Source organism: Schistocerca piceifrons, chromosome 1 (assembly GCF_021461385.2).
Source record: "Schistocerca piceifrons isolate TAMUIC-IGC-003096 chromosome 1, iqSchPice1.1, whole genome shotgun sequence".
Taxonomy (NCBI): Eukaryota; Metazoa; Arthropoda; class Insecta; order Orthoptera; family Acrididae; genus Schistocerca; species Schistocerca piceifrons.
This window is the reverse complement of record NC_060138.1, coordinates 659,697,394-659,721,224: the sequence shown is the minus strand read 5'-3', so window position 1 is coordinate 659,721,224 and position 23,831 is coordinate 659,697,394. Positions and strand designations below refer to the sequence as shown.

At 40.8% G+C, this 23,831-nt stretch overlaps 1 protein-coding gene across 3 annotated transcripts in view; it reads left to right on the top strand.

The window, feature by feature from the left end:
* The window catches only part of LOC124805514 (DNA-directed RNA polymerases I, II, and III subunit RPABC3), a 496,564-nt gene that overhangs the window by 315,922 nt on the left and 156,811 nt on the right, over positions 1-23,831 (top strand). The window lies entirely within an intron of this gene.

Genomic DNA, 23,831 nt, shown 5'->3' with positions numbered 1-23,831 from the left:
TGCTTTTGCATTTTTTTAATTCGGTATAACACTATAAACGACAACTGCATTTCGTTTATGCGTCCTGTTAAAGGATTCTTCGAAATGAGAAACTTACCTCTGAATACTTATTCTTTAGGAGTTATGCGATTATTGAGGACGTCTGAGGCGCCCTACCCGATGCAGAAACTAAATATTCGTAGTTCCGGTCGTTTCCTTTGTATAACCGACGAATAAAATACTCAATGGCGAGCTACATGATGTGACATCTGTAGAGAGACAAGGCTAGACGTATAAACAGGATGTCGCAGAAATCTTGTGACCAAGTTTGAGGGGTTGTAGAAGGTGTCTTGAACAAATCGAGGATAGTAACTCGTGTCCGGAGACATCAGCAAATGGCGCTACAGAGCGTCGAAGTTATAGGCGCCGACGCGTGCCACTAGCCAGCAAATATGATGTACGCCAAAAAACGGACCATAGGCGGAACGTCTCGCACTGTTGTTTGATATTCACTGATCGCGGCTGTTGCCACAAACGCCGTTGAATATGATGTAGCTAGCTGCTGCATAGAAAGGCATTCTCTCCTACGATTGCGATGTCCAGTTGTCTCGATGGATGACTGTTTCGTAGAGGGTTTCCATCCTCAGTTTTTCTCCTGGAACCGTCTAATATCTCTAATGTTTTTCGGTATACAGTCCAGATGGAAACCCGTGTCCGAAACCGTCATCCACCAAGGCAACAGAGCATCGCACCCCATTCAGAGGAGACTAAGACCTGGCTACGCAGCCACTAGCTCCATCTTCTCCACTGGCGATCGTGACGATCTGTCGCGATCACTGAATAACAGACAATAGTGCGAGGCGTTCCGCCTGTAGTCCGTCGGAGCAAAAAGTCACGTTTGCTGCCATAGGGGTGGCCTAGTGGCAGGCGCATGCGCCTGTAAGTTTGATGCTCTGTAGCGTCATTGTGTGATGATTTCCAACATGGGGCCCTATCATTGATTTGGAACACCCTGTATATACAGGGCGTTTCAAAAAGAAAGAGCAGATTTCAAACATTTATTTCTCAAAAACTACAAATGATAGAAACACAATTCCAACGGTCCTTCACTCAATATGAGTACCAAATGTTACACAACAAATATCAAAACTGTACCTCAATATGAGCACCATTTGTTACACGACAAATATCAAACCGGTATCTCATTTCTTGCCACACACGACGCAACTGGTCTTTAGTTACCGAATTCACGGCCGCAACAATTCGATGTCGTACCTCTTGAAGAGTAGCGGGCATAGGTGGGACATAAACACAGTCCTTTATGTACCCCCACAAATAAAAATCGCAGGGAGTAAGGTCTGGTGACCTGGGAGGCCACAGACGATGACATTGATCTTGTGCTCCTGCTCTTCCAATCCACCGTCCTGGAATGGTGTTATTTAGGTACCGTCGTACAGGTTCAGAGAAGTGTGGTGGGGCGCCATCTTGCATGAAGATGAAGTGATTTGAATCTTCCTGAAGTTGAGGAAATAGCCAGTTTTCTAACATGTCCAGGTAAATGGTTCCTGTGATAGTTTTCTCCATGAAAAAGAAAGGTCCATAAACTTTGTTTACCGAAATTGCACAAAAGACGTTAACCTTTGGTGAGTCTCTTTCATGTTGAATAACGTCCCTCGGAGTTTCACTCGCCCAAATTCGTACGTTATGCCGATTAACTTTACCAGAAATGTGAAACGTTGATTCATCTGAAAAAATTAATCGTTCGGCAAAATTGTCCTCTTCCATGTCCTGTAGAATTGCAGTTGAAAATTCGAACCTTTTGTTGTGGTCGTCAGGACGCAATGCTTGCAATAACTGCAGTTTGTACGGCTTCATGTGCAGACGCTTACTCAGAACGCGCCATACCGTTGTTTTAGACATGTTTAGTTCGTGACTTGCCCGTGTCGTGGATTTTCTAGGGCTCCTTTCGTAAGCTGCACGGACACGCTCGACATTTTCATCCGATGTGCGTGGACGACCCGTGCTTTTTCGCTTGCAGATGCAACCATCTTCTACGAATCTGTGATGCCACTCATAAATTTGCTTATGACGAGGCGGCTGTTTGTTGAATTGACGGCGGAATGCACGTTGCACACCAACAATGGACTCTAACTTTGCAAATTGCAGCACACAAAATGATCGTTCCTGTGGTGTCGTCGCCATTTTCCTACAAACAAACGCCAGCGCCACTGCGGATTTGCATGGAACTTCTGCGCGGACCATTGAAAAACTTTGAACCTTTCTCTGACAAGAAACGTTTGAATTGTGTTTCTATCATTTGTAGTTTTTGAGAAATAAATGTTTGAAATCTGCTCTTTCTTTTTGAAACGCCCTGTATATATATAAACTTTGGAACATTTAATTTGGGCAAAGGGATGTTCTTGTGGGCCAGCCACAACTGTTAGTCATATTTTGTGAAATGAAGAGACTGCACAACAGTTTCTGAGTCGACAGTATTTTATTGCATACACGCCCGGTTTTGCAAACACAAAGTGCCATCTGGTGCAAACTGTATTAATAAAGAAATGTGTTACATGGAAATGGGAGAGGACCCGCAAGTTTTTCTTTTAAGTGAGTTACTGAACTACACGGTTAAAAATTGTAAGCTAAAATAAGGCAGAACAGGATGTTACTTACAAATAAAATCGCTTGACTACGTGAGGTCATCATCATTTCCATGTATCAAAAGACTTAAAGATCACCTTAAATAGTAGTAAGGTTTCCCTTTTAAATAATAAACTGTTGTCTTTAGATTAATCCTGGATAGGTGAAAGAGAGTTCGATATAATAAGGATTTTGCTCCGCTTGATGGGTATTTGGGGTCTGCGCTTAAGAAACTGAATAAAAATAATACTAATGATTGTGGGGAGCACGTTAAGGAATTACTCTGAATCCATTGGAGAAAAGGAACAAGTTTTACAATATTTCATGTGATGGATAAGTGTCAGAGAGGATTGGAAAGAAACTGTCGTCTGCCAATATTGTCCTCGCATTTTTCATACCAAAAGATTTGGGCAGTACGTTAAGGAATCGTGAAGTTTTCAAACAGGATGCTTCCACCTGGCGTGCATCGTATTCAGTGCAATACAAACCGGATGTGTAAGGGCAGATATATTGGCCAGACAGGCTAGAATTTTCATTCGAGATTTGTAGAACACTAACGCCTGGCCAATTCCAGGTGAGCTTTGACAATGCATTTGACTGACAACCAAAGTCAGCTGCAGCAGGTTAGCGATAACTTTGTCTTGCACACTGCAGGGGAAGGTCAGATACTCAATGTTCTGGAAGAAACTGAAACCTTAAGAAACCTCCATTCCCATCCTCTTGATGCTATTAATGAACGCACTGATCTATATCAAAAAAATATTTCAGTTACTTGTGACATTATTTAGCCAACTGGAGGTGTCTACGTAATGTTTTTCCTTGTTTTTTAGATGTACAGGTTCTCTTCCCTCCTAATGTTCTGGTGGTTCCGTCTCCTTTCTGTTGCCACTTCCTGCTTTTTCAGTGTGAATAGTTTATCAATCACACACCTGATTTATACCGCCCCTGCGTTACGAGTCATGTGCGTCCTCAGTATTCACGGCTAACAAGTATGTACCGTGGAACCTGGCCATAACAACATTCAAAGGACCATGAAAATTATGTTGTTATAAACGAGTGTTGTTGTAACCGAGATTCGTATTTTCAGTCATATGTGGTGGCAAATTTATTTAGCCTTATTTTATTTTACATACAGTATTCACTCTTAAGCTTACACGAATACAGTATATACAGCAGTATGTAGAGTACTCACCCAACTACTTTACTTAGGAGTGAAGTAATCGGTAATTTTACTCTGTTCATTATTTCATTCGCAATTTCACTGCTTCCTCCGCTAACTTCTAAAATTTGTTAACATGTGTAATGGCTTCTAAAGAGTCACTCACAGTGAGGATAGAATCTTGATTCCTTTCTTCTACCTCTTCTTCATCTCACACACTTCGTGGGCACTATGACCCTGATTCTTTACTTCATTTGCAATTCCGTTTCTAGTTTGCGCTTCGGTTGTAACAATGTCAACATTTATTGTCGCATACATTTCATAGTCGCACTGATTGAGCATATCACATTTGATTTCTGGCAGCATTGTTCATAGTGGCAGATCATCAGTGTCATCCAACGTGTCTTCAGTTTCGGTGGTATTTATTCCTTCAGTTGTGATTCCTGCATGATGGAAACAGTTCTTGCTGGTATGGGCTGTGACTCTGCTCGAAGCTTCGATAATGCATCTTACCTGAACCATCAGTGTAGCAAAGTAATCCTGCTTGTTCTCCATACATTGTATCATTTCATCAATATGAGCTTACGATACTCGCGTTTCAGACTCCTAATTAGTCTTTGGTCCATAGGCTGCGATGAGCTTATCATATTTGCAGAAAGAAAAACGAGGTTAATATTTTCCAGCCCAGAGGGTGCAGGATGTGCTGGACAGTTGTCAACAAGTTCTTTTTCTGTCTTCTAAACACCCGATCCGAACGCCCTATTTCAGAGGTCAGAGGTCATCCAAGACTTTTTATTAGCATTGTAGTGCACTAGCAAATTTCTTACTTGATTAAAACATCAAGGATTTTTTAAATTCACCTGTCAAGAGCTATTTTTTCTTCTCAGTGCCACCTGCGTTAGCACAAATCTGAACTGAACTGTTTCTCGTTCTTCAGATAACTTGCCATCAACTCATTTTTCGCACTTTAATTTCACAATTTTGTCAGGTGTCAATCTAAAGAAAATGCCAGTACCATCTGCGTTAAGGATGTCACAGTCTGCGTATCCTTCACGAATTGTAGGCCACACGATAGTGAGCCATTGTTGGATTATTTCAGTTGGTTGGCCTCACCGGCGACTTAGCCAAAAGCAAAGACGTGAGGTTGCTGGAATCTGTCATTCCAGCCACTGCTGCACACAAATTCCACATCTTTTAATTTATTGGTAAATTCTTCTGCTTTCACCATAAGGGGAAGTCCACAAATGAGTAAATTGCTGTTTCCCTGTTTCTTAAATCACTTAACTAGCGCTTCATCCACGTCGCTCCGTTCAGCTTTGCGTAACCGCTTAATTTTAGATCTATTTTGTTCAAATGCAGTAACAATTTTATCCTTGTTCTTCCAAATCGTTTGCGCTGTGGAATTCATGAGGCGAAATTGACGACACACGTAGAGTTGCCATATCGAGCTGGGACCTCGTCTGGACACTCTAGATGGGGGGTGAGAAATGAAATGAAAAATTTATTTAATATAATTACTTTTTATTTAGAGCACAATTGCATGGAACTTGTTGCGGCGTAGTAGTTGGTACAACATATTTTTCAGAAGATTCCACCTTTAGCAGCAAGTCTTTTTTTCCCTTTTACGTAGTTATAAAACCCCATGTACTGCAAGATTGATTCCACCGTCCTGGCAGCAGACGATTTCTTTAATCAACCCGTCGGCGAAAATACTCTTTCCACAGTGGCTTTGTGTGCCCGAATAGAAAACAAATAACCTAATTTTAGCAGTCGGCGTTCGCGTTCAGGATATTCGGTTTCCTTAAGAAAGTAAATCCACCTTTCTTTTTCGGAGTTCGCTAAGTCTCTAATTTCTAAAAGGCACGTCAGGTACGTATATCCCTGAAAACAATCGTCGCCTGAAATTTTCACACTATTTTTAGTCAGGTACATAATAGTGTTCTCAGTCATCACCCAATCATGGGTTCCAGATAGTATCATCCAGTCAAATACGTGATATTTATTAAAGAAATAGTGGCACAGAAAGCCGTTGTCGCCTTAAATTTGTTCAAAATCATCTTGATACGCATGCCAATAAAATTGGCAGTCTTCCTTACATTCAGACATCTTTGAGTGTCAATCAATATACAGGGTGTACGTAAGTCCGGGAACACTTTCAATTATTTATTGCGCAAGAACTAAACATTGTATAGATGTCATACATATTGCATTTTGAAGAGAAAATCTGAAATCAAACATTGGATATGCGAACCATGAGTGACCCGGCAGACGTCAAACGGTAATCGAATTCTTGCCATACCCGTCCCAGCATGGCATCGTCGACTGTGGCAGTCGCTTCCTGTATTCTCTCCCGGAGTTCTGCTACATCACGTGGTAGAGGCTGTACATACACCAGATCTTTAATGTGTCCCTACAGAAAAAAGTCACACGGAGTGAGATCTACTGATCGGTGAGGCCATTTCATGAAACAGCTGTCCCCTTCTGTAGCACGGCCGAACCATCGATGCGGCAGCTCCGTGTTCAGGAACCCACGAACTTCACGATGAAAATGGGGTGGGGCTCCATCCTGCTGAAAGATGAACGAAGAGTCTGATTGCATTTGAGGCATCAGCCATTGCTACAACATATCTAAGTCAGAATATCTAGTGACAGTACTCTCGGCGAAGTGTTCTCGCACCTGAACTCGCCATGTTTGCGTCTAGCGCCGTCTACACTACGCAATGGCGGTATACATGAAAAAAAAACTTCCAGGGTTACTCTTCAAAATGACTTACGTATATCTGTACAGTATTTGGTTATTGTGCAGTAAATAATTGGAAGTGTTCCCAGCTTTGTGTGTACCATATATTTCTTATTTCAGTTAATGAGACTATTCTTCTCTACGCTTTTTATATTTTTTCAAACAAAGCCAAGTTTGACTGCAGAAACAAGAAGTAAATTTCACTGATTGGACAACTGAAAAAATCTGAAATTTTAGGTGATCTGTCTTCGGCGTCAAAAAATTGTTTTGATGGAATCCAAAGCTTAAGAATTCGCTTAACTGCAGACATTAACGACATCCTTCTTGTTTTTGAGTGAGACAGATAAATCAAATTTCATCGTCTTCTGTTAGATTCCGTCAGATTCAGTAAAGTATTGAACAACTAAAGGAAACATCTTTTCAGCCGTGTGGTTCGATACGTCGGTGCCTGAGCCGTATAGTGAAACGTATTGCAATGCATTCGGACAGGGCGTGTGGTGCGAGAATATTTTCAACAGTCGCTGTAGCTTTGGGCCCGGCTGTAGACAGCTTTGCGGCGACTTTGGAGTCAGACTACATTGCGGCATTCAGTTTTACGGTACCGTCAAAAGAACTGAAGGACTGATGATGCTTGATAACTTTAGAACCTGTTGTTAGTTCTGCAGCAGCAATGAGGAATTCGTCCTGGGTATAGTCTTTAATCATGAATGTAGAAATAGGCTTTGATGTCGATGCTACCGCTAATCTATGCGTATGATTCTTCTTAGAAATGTGTTGTCTCACATCTGCTTTACCTCCGTGAGTTACTGAGACGAAACAGCTACAAATCTCCCACAACGCCATTTGATCCATACGTCCTTTCTTGACGAAAGACCACTCTTCTGTGTAATCATCCTAAAAGTGGCCCTTTCTCTTTCCATCCTTACGCGTTTTCCTAAGCTATGGTAAGATAATTTATCAGACAGTAAACAGTCAAGAATAACATTTTAGGCATACATTTCACGCCCTATATATGCGCAGTAAATACTTGAAACATTCCTAACTTGGACTCGTTGTTCGTATTACGTTTAGAAAGAATCGTCTTACAAGATCTGTATTCTAATTGAAAGAGCCCGATTCTTCCGCGTGGTGCTGATTAAATAGTTCCAGCCCCGTCGTTCTGGAAAAGTCTGGTATTTTCTCAAATGATGACGCTAGATCCAGAAGGTGCTTGCATCATCGATGAAGTATACGCAACATGCAACGCCATCTGTGAGACGACCTTGTCAGCATAAACTTGGTGACATGAATAAAACTGAGATTGCCTTTGCATGTTGCGCTAACAGATAGCGTTACTTGAATACTTGAGCCAAGCTCTTAATAGTATTTTGCAAAATGGGATAAAATTTGGTGCTGTCTGGATGTCGGGACAAGGAGGTCCATAACGGTGACGCTCCCGATATACTAGACCCTAGACACACGTCAATTTTTTGGCTCCATTCTCGATTTCATGAATCACTTTCACATTTTCTTCCACCTAAAACTTTTACTGGCAATAACAAATTGTTATCGAAACTGACGTCGCATGTATTGTTGACGAGTTGTGTGATTGTCATCACTACTGAAGTATGAATCCGCTTGTTGTTATATGAGGCTGAAGATGAAAAGGGTGGACATTAATAAAACCGACAAACTCCAGGGGCGAATTCCTGACTGAAAATGAAGGGGAAAAGATCCTATGAACATTTGTCCGGAAATGGACGGTGTTCGTGCAACGACAAAAAATCCTCCCGGAACACTTTATGAGTGAGGTCTGTTCCAAATATTCCGGAACTTTAGTAATTTCACGCGAATGGTGTGCTGGAGCCTATGTTTAATGTATAACTACCGGCAGTTTCATTGTTGTGTGTATGTTAGTTATTGTTCAGTGTTGTACTGAATAGAACGTTTTGTTGCACAGTTTGCGAATTTCGAAATGCCAGACACACGGTTTAAAAACGGCCGGACGGAAGTTAAAGTGACCCCCGTCCAGGACGCCCTTCGATGTCTACCGACGACGCTCATGCCGGGAACGTCAACGATTGTGCGCACCAATCGAAGACTGACTGTCCGAGAGATTGCAGAAGAATGTATCATTTCAGTTGGATCATGTCATGAAATCCTGACACAGCATCTTGGAATGCATCTTGTTGCCGCCAAGTTCGATCCACGGCTCATTAGTCAAGACCAGAAAGAACTTTGCCTCGCAATCTGTGAAGAGCTTTTGGATCGCGCAAATGAGAACGAGATGTTCCTTAAGAGAATCATAACTGGTGTTGAGACGTGGGGCTACTGATACGATGTTGATGCCAAGGTTCAGTCTTCACAAAGGGGCGGAAAAGGTTCTCCAAGACGAAAAGGCTCTTCAGGAAAGATCAAAATGTCAAAGCCATGCTGACAGAGACTGGTAATCAATGATACTGTCGGGACGTGCTGTGACGCCCGTGAGTAAATGTGAGAAGGAAACGGCCTGATATGTGGCGAGACAATTTATGGTAGTTGCATCACAATAGCGCACCCGCATATTCATCCCTGTTGCTGCTGGTTATTGCACAAAAAACGAAATCATTGTGCTGCCTCATCCTCCGTACTCTTCAGACATGGTCCGTGCGGAATATTTTTAATTTCCAAAGTAGAAACCTCTCCTGAAAGGACGAAGATTTGAAACGGTTGATGAAATAAAAGAAAATTTGCAGATAGATCTTTGCGTGATCGAGCAAGACTGTTTCCGGAAGTGGAACGGTGTTGGGAGCGGTGTATCAGTTGTGGAGGAAAGTATTTCGAAGGAGACCATGCAAAATAAATAAAAGGGAAGCGTAGAAAAATTTGTGGGCAAAGTTCCGGAATCGTACAGACCTCGTACAGAGCTGCTTCCCGTCCACGTCACAATAGATATTCATAGTCGCCTCCATGGGATCGCAGGTGATAGGATAGTTACGGTTGTTACTCAGGATATACCATGTTGGCGTCTCTCTTCCTGGAGCTTGTACTATTATCCATTTCGTAATGATTCACCCCTGACTTTGAGCTCATATTCTGGTCACATTGCATTACGAACATAGATATATTACACCTTACTGGAATCGTGGTAACGTCTAATTTCATTTCGTGTGTAAATATTACATCTTAGTTGAAATAGGGGCGACACACGACGTAATATTTAGGAGAAACCATGCGTTTTCTAGCTTTGTTTGGCGTGTGTCGACTTCAAGGGCGCATAAAAATCGGACCATAATTAGGAGAAAAATTTCCGTTACGTAGTTGAAAGACACAGCGTTGTTCTATTTACTGGCGGATTTTCGTGTTTTTCTGAGTACTCGTTCACATCAAATGAATTCGCAATTGCGAATACGAATTACCACCAGCTGTAGAATGGAGTGACGACAATGGAAACAAATGGAATGACGACAATGAAAACTTTTGCCGGACCGGGATTCGAACCCGGATTTCCCACTTATCGCGAGCTGTCGCCTTACCATTTGGCTATCCGTATACGACTCGCAGCCAGACCCAGTAATCTTCCATACGTCGTCAACCATGCGTCTGCCATGTGTGGGGAAGTTAATGTTAACTTCACAGTGCAACACATTTTTAGTTGAGCTATTTTCCGGTACATTGCTACCATATTCTACGCACCTTATTCCCTGGAACATTCAAAAACAACTTTTCAGGAGTTATATAAATATATTTCTACAGTGTGGTACTACACACCATTTCCAAACCATTTTCCGAAACGTAAATTCCAAAACAAGACATCAAATGTGAATTAGCACTCTTGACAGTAGAAGCAGTGAGGTAGCCAGTGACTTCACAGGCATCACATGAGTCGATTAGAGCGTTTTAGCGGGCTTTCAAATTATTTGAATTTCATTTCCGTTTGTATAAAATAATACTGAAATTCAGGAGAGAAGAAAGCATATCAGGAGCATAAAATTACATAATTAATCATTTAAAACAATTTTGAGAGCCGGCCGCTGCGGGCGAGCGGTTCTAGGCGCTTCAGTCTGGAACCGAGCGACCGTTAAGGTCGCAGATTCGAATCCTGCCTCGGGCATGGATGTGTGTGATGTACTTAGGTTAGTTAGGTTTAAGTAGTTCTAAGTTCTAGGGGACTGATGACCTAAGACGTTAAGTCCCATAGTGCTCAGAGCCATTTGAACCTTTTGAACAATTTCGAGAAAACAGTCACATACCCTATTGCAGACTAGTACTCTCGTAACTACAGTGTGGGACGATTGTTTTGCAACTGCGAAGATGGGTCTTCACGCAATAAATCCTCATGATACTCGCCTCCTGGCATTAATTTGGCGCATGCAGTCATTCTTTTGAGAGCAGCAGCAATGTTCGGAATATTTCAAATACCAAAGTAAAGAAGTCATGTGAAGGCTGTTATAAATACACGACGCCGTACGCGAACGTGCGCACGTTCCAGTTCCGAGATGCATAGCTGCTTGGCGCCGCGAACTAGAAATAAAAACACCAACGCAAAGAACTCGAGCCATGCACGTGAATAAGGAGACGACGACATTTAAGCCCAAGGCGACACTGCGGCTTGACATCAGTGCCTTTGTTTTTTTTCCCTATACCAGGAAGAGAAGAAGATGGTGCGGCAGTCGCAAGTAAGTGTTCAGGTAACGAAGAACTCCGAAAGAACACTAACTTTCCAGAAACTACAAAATGTGTTCCAGTTTCTTACACGCAACACACTGATCTACATTCCTTACTGAAACGACTGCATCGTTTTCATCTCAACTTGACGCTTTGTTACCTAGGTAGTAAAAAAACTATTACCTCAGTTGGACGAAATGGCAGTTCGCAGTACGTAACGCATGGAAACGTACATGCGAAGACACGCATACACGCATATAGAAACATTTCAAACGTATGTAATGCGCTGGTGGTTTATTTTCGAACCTTGAAGAGATTATTTGGCAAGCGATGTGATACCTATTACTACCTAACGCTTTTAACGGAATCTACGGTTTTTTGCGCCAAGCGGAACAGTGAATTACCAAATGAAAAGAAATGTGCAACATTTGTATCTGGTCAAATGGGCTCTGCCAGAAAATAGCTGGCAGAGCAGTTCAATATTTGAGTACTTTAGGCTAACGTGCCCGCGTTATTACGATTTTATGTCACTAATACGTATTATGAAGTACGATAGCTATTCATACAAAGAGGTTACAGCTTCCTCACCCTATTCAGCCATCCTGATAGGGATCCAAAAGTTTTTTCGATTGCCAGAACGGTGCCTACTAACATGCCGTGGCCAGTTCCTGCGCTTATCCATGTCCAATCTAAAATCATGTAAAACTGAGTAAACTGTTGTATATTTATTATTACTTTTTCAGTGCAGTTTTCGTTCTGACATTGTAGTTATGATTTTTTATTATTATGTTTCATTTGCTTTCAGGAAGCGTTATGTGTGTTATGGCGTACGCTACGACCACTCCAACTGAATAAAAAGAAGTATACAAATAAATCCGCTCCGTCTGAGTAAAAAGAAACAAATATATAAATAAATCTTCTAAAGGGAATAGTCACAGGTCGGTTCTGTAATTTCAATACAGATTAGATTCTCTGATTAAGTTCACGTCCATTATTCTCCATATGGAAGGCAGAACAACTCTGGGGAGGAATAATAATTAAAACAGTCCTATTACCACTGTATCTCTGAGCTTTGACAGGATTAACACACGGGAGATTACTGGTTCATCCTATCTCATTAGTTTAATGCTGCTTGATAGTGTGTTTACCTGTGAGAGAGGAAGAAAGAACGAAAATTCGCAGTGAATCGCAGTAATGTAGTTTGCTAGATACGTGTGTCACTGGCGGCTACGTTAAGAATGAAAGGGCGCCACGAAAAACGTGTTATTCCGGAACAAAGGATACAGATAAGCGGCATACACTTGGCCGACCAATTGTTCTAACGAGATTTTACAGTATGAAATTACGATATTAAGTCCCGCTGCTGCTGCTGCTGCTGGTGGTGGTGGTGGTGATCGTGAGGATAATGAAGACTGCTTATGGAGTGCTCGTACGACGTCCAGTGTGAACGTAAATGAAATATGGTTTCGTTCCTAGTTATTAATAAATCGTTGATTTTGGCTCCTCTGCACTGCGTGCGTTCCGAAAATAAACTTACGTCTGCAAGCTTCACAAAACAACGCTAAGTATTTGTTTCACATTACTTGCGGGCCTCTATCTCAAGAACAAAACGCATTGTCTACAGAGCTGGTACCATCTTCACAGAACAGCTACATATCGTAACCTTCCGTGAATGCCTGCTGGGTCAACAAGTTTGCGAATGAGAAAGTGTTACGTTACGGACTTGGTGACAAAGTTTGGCATCGAACTCTGTACCAGTGAACTGGCTATTTGAAAGGAAAGGCAGAGGCACGAGAAACACTACAAATATCAAAATTTTATTTTATTTGACTCATTGAAGCAAAGCATGTCGGGGTAGCAAAACAAAATAAAGTCGACTCTCGATAGTTCGAATCACTCAGAATTTGATATTTTCTCCTGGTCGCTTCAAAATACTCGATAAATTGAAAAAAAATGTGTGTTTTGCTCCCCTCGGTAATTTGAAGTTGTAGTGGTGAAGGCATCTCACCAAACTCTTAACTGAAGACTCCTCCTTCTAGGATTCCCAGTACAGGATCAGACGGCCTGCCCTTTGGTTACCATCTACATTTAAAAAAAGTAAAGATAGTGTCATCGGAAGTGTCTCAGGCACAGGTAGAAAAAGGTCACGTCAGGGCGAATTTCCCCGTCTTGAGGAGTGCTTAAACAAGTGGATAAACCAGTATAGATGACAAACGTTTGCAAGGGTGGTTTCATATACTTTTGCTCCTCAACGAAATTAAATACCTAGTGAAAACTGTCGTTTTACCCAACTACACCTCAGTTATTCGGTAGTTCAGTCATTAAAGCGGTAGACCGTCGAATTTTATGAGATGTCCATAGATCACTGCTTCGAATCTAAGCCGAAATAACATTTTTATCGAATTTTATGAGACGTCCATAGATCACTGGTTCGAATCTAACCCGAAAGAACATTTTTAACTTAATTGTAAAACGATTCGACAGTCGTCTCATATGAAAACCAAATCACAATTACAAAACTTCATCACAGCGATCAGAAATAGAATAATATTTGGTATTCCTTACTGTTTACAAGCGCTTACATTTGCATTCGCTGGTCACACGAGTCACGTTCAAAAAGATATTTTCCATTTAATGTGACCACACACTTTACTTTATAAGAAACAATGCTTTTGTCTTCGTACTGTCCAGCTGGGATCCTTAGTGTTTAAACTTTTGCAGTTTCATCATCTTACATAAAGGTGAAGTAAGGCCGCTTCAAACGCTAACATTTGTTTACACTCACAAACATCACAGCCCATACGTTTCTGTCATCTGCATGTTATACACGCTTTATCTCTCTCCGTATAACCTCATCGTCCTGCGTCTCGTACTGTGGACGTATGATGATATCTCCACTTCTAGCAATGCTTTCCAAAAAAGTGAATTGTTTGTTCCCAAAGTAAAGCCATTTATCTTCTGTTGTCCATCTCTCAGACAGAGACTATAGACCTATAGGCTATAATACATCCCACAATCTAAACAGCTGCTACATCAGGTCTTACGCTGTTTTCGTATTTCATGTAAACTTTTAAAACTATAGGACCCTTCCAGGATTCGAACATGGGACCTCTAGTCGGACGCGCTATTCGTTGCGCCACCAAACACCTGCCACATGCAGTATTTCTACTGAATGTCTTCCACAAGGGACATCAGCACCAAGCTTTTTCAAGAACAATTTTATTGGATTTTGGGTCGTAGCAGTCGACGATGTAGTTATAATATGTATAATATACGGACCAATTTGCAAAAGTTCTAAAATTTAGTTTTGAGGGAGTTTAATGAAGTTGCAGGGAGCAAGGAAAAGAATGTCCGTTGTTGCACATATTGCCGCTCTGAATGGGTGGAGCATAAACCCATATACTTTCGCTAGGCTTCCACTATCACCGTTCACAAAATTCCTTTCTGTTGTTACTTAAAAGTAGTAATTGCGTTTTCCATCCCTAAATACCTTTGCGGATAAAGTGCGTGAAAACCCATTAACTTCGGCTAACGCTCCTTAACACACGTACAGCTTCGTCTTACTCTTAGCCTGTGACGGCATCAGAGCATCAGCCAATAACAGAGGGTTTTCGGCCACTTGACGAGATCTTGATATTTAATGATTTTAAGCTATAATTACATAAACATAATAGGTATTTTGAAAGAATATTGATCGTAAGTGTTATGTATATGCTATAATCAATCAGAAGAACAACAATCCCAACCATATTTTTAACATAGGAAAAGAGCCTATTCAAGATAATTTGACGAAAGGGAAACGAACCAATGGAAACAGTCGGTTCTCAATATTTTCGTAACACAGTATATAAAATAACAGGTAAAGTGATTAAAAATCTCAGTTCTACCTCTTGAGGTTTTCACGTTACCTTCATTTCGAGTGCAACAGTAAGAAATTCAAATAAATGTCAAGCGTGCGACTTGTTCACAAGAACAGAACTTGATACAGTTGAAAATCAAATTAGATTAGACTTAGAGCTAGTCTAGAACTTCCCATGCGCATTTTGTAGTCTTTGTGTTCCCTAGACGGGTTACATGTGAATGTATTTACTATTCATAAGTGCTTTGTAGCATCAAGGGATCACCAATTTAGTATTGGAGGGCAGCGTGGAGGGTAAAAATCGTAGAGGGAGACCAAGAGATGAATACACTAAGCAGATTCAGAAGGATGTAGGTTGCAGTAGGTGCTGGGAGATGAAAAAGCTTGCACAGGATAGAGTAGCATGGAGAGCTGCATCAAACCAGTCTCAGGACTGAAGACCACAACAACAAGTGCTTTGTGATACTATTGTGTCTTTCTCATGTTATTTGAGTTGTATATTGGACGAACATTATCACAAATTTTGCGTTGTTATGTGGTGGGCACTGTTTTAGCATGATCGCCAATCTCAAAAACCTGTGCTTCTGATCAGTAACGGGTAGTCTTTGTACACATTTACCTGCCTCATTCTACGAACGCCGCGCTAAGAGACATTGCAACCCTGTGTTCACAGTGAGGGCCAAACGAGGAATGAGGGCTCAATTAAGTCTCGTTACCTCTGATTACCAGCCCATTTGCATGCTCGACAACCACCACGTAATTCAGCGGACCTTCCGCTTTTTTGCTACACTTTTGAATTAGCTATTTTCTTTGCTTGGAGAATCGTAGCATCCATTATTGTCTTACCATCATTGCGATTGACGTAATAATATTATTTCTGAGTTACAAGTACAGTAGAATGGCCGAAACAATTCAGCGTTGAAAGAACGTGATAATTACAAAACCTCTCTGTACTACGCAAACTCTTGAGACAAACGGAGTCTGCTGGATAGACCATGAGTTCAAAAGGAACCACTGTCGAAGAAAAGCGTCTTATTAAACGTCTTACATGGCGTTGGAGTTTGTTAGGAGAGTTTATAAACAAGCTTTGTGTTTTTGTTCTAGAACATTTTCTGCAGCTCCGTCGAATAATGGTCTACAAGACACGTGCTCCTAAGAAGGTTTAGATAAAGTGCTCTGAATTTTAAAACGAGAGGTAGTCCTAATTGTTTCGTACGTCCCTGTGAGCCTTGTTCTTAGCAAGTGAAACATCTTACAAGGGGAGGCCACGACGTTGGGATCACAGATTTACCTCAAACTTTGTAACAGTAGGCCATTAAAACAACATAGCGTGCAACTGGTAAGGTGCACTACTCTGCCAATGCCGTGAAAATCGTCAGAGAAGTTTTACGCGTCTATTATTTATGTATTTATGGAAGTCTAAGTTAATAGTGGTCGAGTGGTTAGCGTTCGAGCTTCGTGAGATAAAGTTGTATGCGGCGACGATTCGACTCCAGCTCAAACTTCATTTTTAATCTATATTTTTTCATCACTGGTCTTATAAATTTATATGACATTTGAAAGGTAATATCATTTTTAAAAACCACGTGTATGTGGATGAAGTTTTCATGAATTTCATTTTTTCACTACTTACTATTTTAATTAAATTTAATTATTAGAACAAACCTTTATTTATTTATTTAAAGGCCTGGTTCCGTAGGACCAAATTGAGGAGCAAATCTCCAAGGTCATGGGACGTGGGAATCAGCTTCATTTTTCAAGGAACTCCTCAACAGAATAGGAGTAGTGACCCATGAGGAAACTCTTCAGTTTCGGTTTGAAAGCGCTTGAATTACTGCTAAGGTATTTGAATTCTTGTGGTAGCTTATTGAAAATAAATGCAGCAGTAAACTGCACACCTTTCTGCACAAGAGTTAAGGAAGTGCGATCCAAATGCAGATGGATTTCTGCCAAATATTAAATGAGCTCCTAAGTCTTGGGATTCGCGAACTTATACCACTTATTGCCCGTTTCTGAGCCAAAAATATCCTTTGAGAATGGGGAGAGTTACTCCAAAATATAATACCATATGACATAAGCGAATGAAAATAAGCAAAGTGAACTTATTTTCGCGTCGAACTATCACTTACTTCAGAAACCGTTCGAATAGTAAAATGACACCATTAAGTCTTTGAACAAGATGCCGAGCGTGGACTTTCCATGACATTTTGCTATCTATCTGAACACCTGGAAATTTGAACTGTTCACTTTCACTAATCATACGCCCATTCTGTGAAATTAAAATGTCGGGTTTTGTTGAATTGTATATTAGAAACTTTAATAACTGTGTCTTACTGTGATGAAGCGTTAGTTTATTTTCTACAAGCCATCAACTTATGTCATGAACTGCACTATTTGAAACACAGCCAATTTGCACACGACATCCATTACTACCAAGCTAGTGTAATCAGCAAACAGAAATATTTTATAATTACCTGTAATACTAGAGGGCACATCATTTATATAAATAAGGAACAGGAGTGGCCCCAACACTGATCCTTGGGGCGCCCCCCCTCCCCTCCCGCTCCCCTCCCCCACGCCCCATTTGACCGTGCCGCACTCAGAGCCCAAATCACAGCCATTCTCAACACTGTGAATAATGACCTTTTGCAACCTTTTGTTAAAGTAAGAGATGAATCAACTGTAAGCTACTCCCCATACTCCGTAATGGTCCAAATTCTGGAGCAATATTTTGTGATCGACACAATCAAAAGCCTTAGTTAAATCAAATAATATGCTCAGCGTCGGAACCTTTTGTTTAATCCACCCAGTACCGAAAAGAGAATATAGCATTTTCAATTGTTAAACGACTTCTAAAGACGAAGTGTGCGTTTTATTGTAAATTATGTGATATAAAATGATCAATTATCCTTACATACACAGCCTTTTCAATAACCTTATCAAACACTGATAGCTTAGAAATAGGTCTGAAATTGTGTACATTACCCCTTTCTTCCTTTTTATAAAGCGGCTTTACTACTGAGTATTTTAAGCGCTCAGGAAACTGACCATTCTTAAAGGAAAAATTACAAGTATGGCTAACTACAGGGCTAACGTGTGCAGCACAGTACTTTAATGTTTTGCTAGGCACTCCGACATCATATCCATGCGACTCCTTAGTCTTCAGTGATTTAATTATTGACTCATTCTCTCCCTTGTCAGTATCACATAGGAATATTTCACGCATCAGTCTCTGAATGGCATTCTCCATGAGAGTTAGTTTCTACAGGGAATCATATAGTCTAAGTTTTTATTTAGTTCACTAGCAGTGGTCGGAAAATGATTGTTAAATACTTCACATATATCTGATTTATCAGTTACAGAACTAATTTTACCACGAACTAACTTTATATCACCGAACTTGTGCTGCTGAGAAGACGATTCCTTCACAACTGACCATATGGTTTTAATTTTATCCTGTGAATTAGCTATTCTATTTGCGTGCCACATACTCTTTGCCTTCCAAACAACATTTTTAAGCACCTTACAATACTGTTTGCAATGGGCTTCTGTAGCTTGATTGTGACTACTTCTAACATTTTGATATAATTCCCGCTTTGTGTACATGACATCCTTATCCCACTAGTCAGACACCCAGGCTGTCTTTTACAGCTAGTACCCCGTTTAGAACGTTCTAATGGAAAGCAACTCTCAAAGAGCATGAGAAATGTGTTAAGGAAAGCATTGTATTTATCGTATATGTTATCGGCACTATAAACATCCTGCCACTCTTGTTCCTTGACAAATTTTAAGAAACTCTCTATTGCTGTTGGATTAAATTTCCTACATAGTTTGTAATTAAATATGACACTGGTTTGAGTACAAAAGCCTTTTAGTGTTAAAATTTGTGCATCATGGTCTGAAAGGCCATTCACGCTTTTACTAACGGAATGCCCATCTAGTAATGAAGAACGAATAAAAATGTTGTCTATGGCTTAGCTACTACTCCCCCTGCACCCTGGTTGGAGAAAACACAGTCTGCATCAGATCATATGACTTTAGGAGATCTATCAACATCCTTTTTCTAGGTCAATCATATAAAAAATTAGTATTGAGGTCACCACGTATAACTAACTTTTCATACTTCCTATAAAGTGAACCAAGAACCTCTGTAGCTTGAACAGAAATGCTCTGAATTCAGAGTTAGGAGATCTATAAACAACAACAATTAGAAGTTTAGTTTCACTAAATTCAACTGCCCCTGCACAACATTAAAATATCTGTTCAGTAGAATGCCATGATACGTCTATGGACTCAAACGGGATACTGTTTTTCACGTGCATGGCCACTCCCCCACTCCTCAAGGATCTCCTTGCAACAATAGCCAGGTAATCTTTATCTTGGTAAAGGAAACCTCTGAATTGTCAAACTGATTTAAATGGTGCTCTGATATGCCAATAATATCAGAGTCAACATCTATAAGCAGTTCACTAACTTTATCTGTAATACCTCATATATTTTGATGAAATATGCTAATTCCTTCTCTACTTGGATACCTGTCCACCTCTGAAGGTGATCCCTTTGTTAGAGAGACTTCCTTTAAGCAGATATAACTATCAGCTGACTTTAATCTAAAAAAAAGTGTAACTCTAAAACTAACTACTACATGTATTTTTCTGTGAGTGATCCCACTACCACCCGCTATACTGTCACCTATAAGCTTTGCCAGCCTCCCCTTCCCGTACCTATTGAAGTGGAGGCCATGCCTAGTGAAACCCGATCTATCGATACATTCAACTGGCACCACTGCAATGTGCCCCGTGCATTCTGCCATCAGTGCCTTCTCCAGCCCCATGTTAACGCGCCTAACAGCAGCATTAAGATGAGACCGATCATGATGCTGAAACAGTTGCACGAATTGCGCATTAGTGCCACCAGTTTGAGTAGCTGTCTATATTTATAACTATCGACAAGTAAATGAAGAAACGCATAGAATTTTCCTGAAAATGTATGCCTATCGTGATTTGCGATATCCCTTATACATGCAATGTGGAAAGGTACCCGGAATTACTTTGTATCTAGACGCTTCGAGGTGCAGACACAGAGGGTGGCCCCATTTGGCAGCTAACGCACGTAGCGGTGAGACGTTGCTAATTTAGCAAGAACGAACAGTGTAGGTACAATTTTTTTAATATATCAGAATTTACACTTGTACTACAAAAATGAGTGTTTCCGGGGGAATCGAACCGAGCCGCCCTTTACACGTTGTTCTTACGTAGCTCGAACGCTAAAACACTTGACCACCATGAACTCTAGCGTCAGGCATCTACGCACGGATGCATCAGTTACATAAAAGACTCGTAAAACTTCCCTTGGGATTTTCTCGGACTTGCCAGAGTAGTGCACCTTACTGCTTGCGCGTTATGTTGTTTTAATGGCGTACTAAAGGTGTACAAAGTCTGAAGTACGAGGATGGTTTGAAAAGTTCTCGGCACGGAGTAGAAAAGAAGTATTTACATCACTGAAACTTTTTTAATTTTTCTATGTAGTCTCCTTGTAGATTAGTACACTTGGTCCAACGATGTTCCGTTGTCTTGATCCCATCTCGAAAATGAGTTTTCTCCAGACCTGCAAAATAGTCGTCAACCGCGGCTATTAATTCTTCGTTTGAAGTGAATCTTCGTCCACCAAGAAAAATTTTCAGTTTTGGGAAGAGATGGAAGTCTAACGGGGCCATATCAGGCGAATAAGGCGGGTGTGGCAACAATTCATACAATAGTTCGTGTAATTTTGTCATGGCGACAGGCACATGTGTACGGGCGCGCATTATCTTGATGGAAAATAACTTTCTTTCTAGCTAAACCCGGCTTTTTTTCGCGTCTTTTGTTGCAATTTGTCCAGGAGGCTAGCTTAGTATTCTCATGTAATTATTTACCCAGTGGGGAGATAATCTACAAACAGAATCCCCTTCGCGTTCCAGAAAACTGATGCTATGACTTTTCCCGCCGAATTAATTGTCTTCGCTTTCTTTGGTAGTGGAGAATCAGTATGTTTCCACTGCTTTGACTGTTGTTTTGTCTCTGGAGTATAGTAGTGCACCCAAGTTTCATCTGTGGTCACAAACCTGCGCAAAAAAATCTTGTTTATTTCTCCTAAAATGGTACAAACATTGTTCAGATATCTCCATTCTCAAGCGTTTTTGAACCAGCGTGAAGTGTCGCGGCACCCATCTTGCAGATAATTTTTTCATTTCTAATTCTTCAGTTAAAATGTGATGTACCCATTCAGATGACATCTCTCAAGCGTGAGCAATTTCACGCACTTTCAATCGGCGATACACCATGACCATTTTGTGCACTTTTGCAATGATTTCTGGAGTAGTGACACATCTTGGCCGACCACTATGCAGATCATCGTCTAAGCTCTCCCAACCAAATTTAAATTCATTTGTCCACTTGGCAACAGTTCAATATGAAGGAGCAAAGTCCCCCAGTGTATTCTGGAAATCGGCATGAATGTCCTTTGCTTTCGTACCTTTCTTCACGAGGTACTTAATCACTGCTCAAATCTCGATTTTTTTTTTTTCCCATCTTCGCAAATCACTACGTGAGAACAACAGAGCCACGTCACCGCCACGCACTCTTAGCGTTAAGTCAGAATTTTGTTGATGCTTCCTAGTACAAATCACCAGAAAGAGCACTGAAAACAAAGTGTCCTATTACAGTTTCTTGAAAATGAACTGAGTGGGGGAGGGACTGTACTTAATTTTATTAGTGTTGTCAGATAAGGATTTCTGTGCGAGCTGTCCTTACAGAATACTAACGGCAAAAGATATACCAGATAATCAACTAGAAACTGAGTGTTTTTCTCTCATTAATTTTTCTAAGCAAGAAAATAAAATAAAGGAACTATACTTAAGCGCCGGCGGGAACTGGAGTATTTCAGTATTACGTTTCCCCACATGTATGCGAATTTATCCTCATTCTTTAAAGTGACATCGGGATATTGTTAAAAAACATGCACACAGTGTCTTCTGAACAAACTTCTTTCCTATTTTCTTCTTCTAAATCCTCTTTAATTGCTTTAGCTGCGAAACACAATTCTGTCGTGCTTTCGACTGGCGAAGTTATTTTCATGAGGTGCGCAGTAACTGCAAAATTCAAGTGAATGACATCTTTTCTTTGCCGTGCTTGTTCAAAATGGCTCAAATGGCTCTGAGCACTGTGGGACTTACCATTTTAGGTCATCAGTCCCCTAGAACTACTTAAACTAACTAACCTAAGGACATCACACACATCCATGCCCGAGGCAGAATTCGAACCTGCGACCGTAGCGGTCACGCGGTTCCAGATTTAAGCGCCTAGAACCGCTCGGCCACACCGGCCGGCCGTGCTTGTTCAGGCAGACAATAGATTTATATGGGGCATTTGTTGATACTGAAGAGTTTTCAGTAGGTAACATCGTTTTACGGCTTTGCATTTGTAACTAGCTCACTGATAAGAGTTATAAAGTATTGTATCTCGGACACATTTATCACCCTTGTGAGGCAGTCATGTAGATAGCGAGACCCGAAACATATAATTGTTTGGTTGTTTGGATGTAGTGGGAGGAGGATGAAGAGGGAGGCGTTGCGCGAAGTAGCCCGCAGCCTGGCATGACGTGTAAGCGTCCTTGTAAGGCGCGGACGGGTTCAACTGTCGGTATCGGGGCACGGTGCAGCCGTCTCCCATGACTCACTACCAGCGGCAGCCTGACACCAGCACCAGCACGCCTTGTGTTTGGGAATAAACAGTTGGTGGCACAGATTTAAGGTTTTGTGAAGTGACTGATAACACCAAACTTCTGAGGATCAGATCAGACTGACTGGCTCGTCCTGGCTTCTTTTATGTGGTCAATATTCTGTAGATGAGTCAGAGAATTTTAGCAGTATCTTTTACATTGACAAGCTGGCCATTTTAATTTCGGCGTGTTTGGGGTATACCTGGATAGGTGAATTAAGTTCCGTGCTTAACGCACTTCTGGGTTCTCTTGTTCTTGTTCTAACAATGTTCGGCTTAGATTACTTTGGATACAGTACGTTAGCAAAAACAAATCTTCGCCAGTGCACTCAGGCGGACACTCTGGAATTTGTATTTTCTTAAACGGTCTGCAGCACATTAGGAACTGATAAAATTTTTTAAGTACTGCCGTACCTGTTATTTCTATTTTATTTATGCTTTTCAGTCCTTGATCATAATTGTTCATGAGAAATCAGAGGTCGTGATTCTAATACGTTTCAGGTATATTTGAGATGAAAAATCTTTTGTCAATTTGGGGCGGTGGCCAAGGAGTAAGGCCTGTGTTCAGATAATACTCAATTCCTTTGTACGTAGGTTCGAGTTCATCATCATACTTTTTGGTATTCTTTGACAAGTAATTTTTTTTCACAAAATTTTTGTATGGGATATTTTTTCTTGAGTTTTTTTGCGAATGTCATATATACGTTCCTGGCCTCACTTTTCGCCATTCACGATAAAATTGTAGTTAGGTACCATATGTATTTCACGAGGGCTTTCATTTCATTCCATTTCAAAGAGAAAACGTTGATAAAGTAGGATGTAAATGCGCAAGGTACAGTGGCGTACAAAGCGTAAAGATGAAATTAAATTCGCATGATTTGTCACTGCCAAGTAACAGCTCATTTAACTTGGACCTTACATACAAAGAAATGCTACAGTATATTGTACAGGGTAAACTAAAGAAATAAGTTTTCGTTCCAAGACAGTAATTACACTGAAATCACCACGATTTACGATTGCCCCTTGGACATTACAAAAGGCGGAACATAGTTGTTAATAGGATATGTG